This window comes from Schistocerca cancellata, chromosome 1 (genome assembly GCF_023864275.1).
Source record: "Schistocerca cancellata isolate TAMUIC-IGC-003103 chromosome 1, iqSchCanc2.1, whole genome shotgun sequence".
Taxonomy (NCBI): Eukaryota; Metazoa; Arthropoda; class Insecta; order Orthoptera; family Acrididae; genus Schistocerca; species Schistocerca cancellata.
In genome coordinates, this window is record NC_064626.1 from 879,712,399 (window position 1) to 879,715,858 (window position 3,460).

The following is a 3,460-nucleotide window of genomic DNA, read 5'->3' on the forward strand; positions in this document are numbered from 1 at the left end:
ATGGAGGGTATTAACGTACGAAACCAGGGGTGGAGTAGGGCATCCCCCTGATTACTAAAGAAGACCAGATTACTTTTAGAATTGACTGCTTACAGGGAGAACTGCACCCCAGACTATATTTTTAAAATTAAACTTATCGAGATTTTACATAGACGCAAATTGCGATTTAAGTGTTCTATGGAAACCAGGAATAGGTTTTGGTTCCCTCTTATATACGTGTACGAGTGGATGCTTTTTCCTCTTCAAACTACAGGGCTTGAAGATGACTCTGTTGAGCAGTCGGAGCTGGCAGCCTGAATAAAAAGCTATAAAAACAACGGCTGTTGGAATACTATTTTTACAAATCATCGACCAGCCGCTGTCCCACACTCCATAATCGCAAGATGGAGTTATGTTGGCTGAAGAAGTAGCCTTACGCGGCTTAAGTGTGGAACTTTGCTCATTGGTACATGAGTTTCTCTTACGTCACTAAGAGCCCCCAGTAAGGCACAGATGTGGAACACACAAAGATTATTGCAATTTTTATTGTATTTTGCAGACAAGATTAACACTTATTCTTGGTTTTCAAACGGTGTACTGAAATGTTCAATGAAACTAAACTCGTCTTGTGTGTGTTTTGTCGCGTGGTAATATGTTGGTAAAGATCTGTGGCGGGTTATTCATTGGATGCTCTTGAGTCCGTTGAAAGTCGCCGCGTTTATTTGCAGGTTCGTTCGCCAATCTCCTGGCGCCTCTCCAGTTCCTCGTCACGTAGTCTAGCTGAAACTTTCTATAATAATCAGAAAGACTAGAAAGAGTAGTATTTACGTTCGAGTCTCACCTAATTATTTTTCAGAGATGAACACTCATTTATTTCTTCCATGAAAACAACTTTCACACGTAGTATCGAGTGGTAATACGTAAAATTTACAATAGTAAGTTCCTTTCGTTTTTATCAGAACAAGGACAAAATCGAACTCATTAACATTACATTCAACAGCAGAGATAATAAAAATCAGAGATAATTCAATGATAATGTTCTTACACAAGGAGTAACATTTTCGGTTCCTACACACAGCAGAGTATCTGACATAGTTATTTCCGCAATAGAGTGTTACTTTGTAACAACTACCAATAATGACAGTGGCACGTAAAGTGCCCTCCGCCACACACCGTTGGGTGGCTTGTGGAGTATAAATGTAGATGTAGATGTAGTAGAACACACATGACGACCAGAGAGGTGGTCTGGATCTCCAGTAGGACCTACCTTCTGTTTCGACTGATAGTGAGGCGAGTGTGGTTCGTGTTTTAAGATTTTGTATTATGTCCAGAATTCTTCCCAAAATACCGGTTGTGAAATTTTAATGCGGCACAGAGTGGGTCGGTCACCCATTATTTCTAAGCAGTCATCCAGCCACAGCCATCTGTCCCCCTCTTTAGCCGGCCTTTACTGGTATTTCATTCCCTATTTTATCTCGTTATTCTGCTCTGTTTCGCCGGAATTTTACTAAGGGCTCTTCTGATGCTCGCCGTATTAGGGTTGCCTTTCAGTTGTACTGGGAGAATGCAAATTGGTTTTCCGGTCTACTTACGTATTTTTTATTAGATTTTCACTAGGCTCATCCGTACATTATCCAGGCAAGAGCACTGATGACCTTGTTGTTTAGCGCCCTCACCCGTAAATCATCACCCTCATTCACGTAAGACAATTCAACCGCTGGAGACTTTGATTTTTTCGCACACTCGTCAGCGGCGCAGCGTTCTAAACAGTTCGCTAGCGTCGGGGGACACCTTACTGCTTGTTCGGATATCTGTTCATGTGTGCAAGACTGTAATGTCGACGACTCGCTCGACATCTGCAGTACGGCAGGTGAACGAGGCGGCAACAAGTGGCATTGTTCGCGGAGAGCACGGAATCCGTCGAGAGAGCCCGCGCGGCCCGTGGGCAGTGCGGGCGGCGAGCCGAACCTCGCCGGGCCCCGCCGGGCCGCACCGTTAGTCCGTTACGGGCGCATTCCGCTCGCGAGCCCGGGATGAATGGAACGCGCGTCACCGCATACTCGAGTGACGTCACGGCCTCGCTGCGCCTGCGTGGTGCGGCCGCACGGCCAGCCGGCCAGCTCCGCGTATGGCTCTCCCTAGCGCAACCGAGCGGCATGCGAGCGACACGGAATGATGTCACGCTCTCCACTCTAGTCAACAGACTTTGTATTCAACAGGTCTTCTGCATCTCCAAAAGCACGCACTCTGGCAGTCCAAAATTCGTGGAAATAGAATGGTTAACGTGGAGTGACAATGTGAGTGTATTTTGTTGTTGTCAACTTCAGTCTCAAGACTGGTTTTATACGGATCTAACCCAATCTGTGCAAATATTCATACCTGTTGTTTTGCTACTGCAACGTCCATGCACTAGAATGTAGTCAAGCTTTGGTCTAGCAATACAATTTTTACTCCACACATACATCTTTCCTCGAGTACCGTATTACCTATGGTAGAGTTAGGAGAAGTGTTGCCAGGTTGAGAGGTGTGCAGTAACTCTTAATCGTCATCTTTAGTAACCAGATGAAAAGAGACAATCCAAAATCCTGAGGCGAGCTCTCACTAAACGTTTACAATACAGTACACAAATTATAGTGACCCCATATCACGGCCATTTGGCAACGGCCTTGCCGCAGTGGATACACCGGTTCCCGTCAGATCACCGAAGATAAGCGCTGTCGGGCGTGGCCGGCACTTGGATGGGTGACCATCAGGGCCGCCATGCGCTGTTGCCATTTTTCGGGGTGCACTCAACCTCGTCGGTCCAACTGAGGTGCTACTCCACCGAATAGTAGCGGCTCCGGTCAAAGAAAGCCATTATAACGACCGGGAGAGCGGTGTGCTGACCACAGGACCCTCCTCCACATCCTCAGCCGAGGATGACACGGCGGTCGGATGGTCCCGACGGCCACTTGTGGCCTGAAGACGGAGCGCATATCACGGCCATTACAGGAAATACAGAACAGCATGACTTCAAATTTAATTCTCACGCTAGCCCTTTGGCAATGTCACAACACCCTATAAATGGCAGCATTTAAAGTAATTACAAAACACTCATTATCATTTCAAAAGCGAGCGAGGTGGAGCAGTGGTTAGCGCCCTGGACTCGGGAGGACGACGGTTGAAACCGGCGTCCGGCCATCCTGATTTAGGTTTCCCGTGGTTTCCCTAAATCGCTTCAGGCAAATGCCGGGATGGTTCCTTTGAAAGGGCACGGCCGACTACCTTCCCATCCTTCCCTGATCCGATGGGACCGATGACCTCGCTGTTTGGTCGCCTCCCCTAAACGAAGCAACCTATCATTTCAAATCTAGAGTGGTTCCTCCCAAACACCATCCAAACAGTAAGCACCAGAAGTATAAAAAAAAAAACACTATGGTGTTAATGTACCACCTCAAAATAAGAGGTAAGCAAACCATGGTAAACCACGGGGAAAACAGGA

The 3,460-nt window shown here is 46.9% G+C and overlaps 1 pseudogene; it reads left to right on the plus strand.

The window, feature by feature from the left end:
- The first annotated feature begins 2,635 nt into the window (after window positions 1–2,635).
- LOC126103050 (5S ribosomal RNA) lies at window positions 2,636–2,753 on the plus strand (annotated as a pseudogene).
- The last annotated feature ends 707 nt before the right edge of the window (window positions 2,754–3,460 follow it).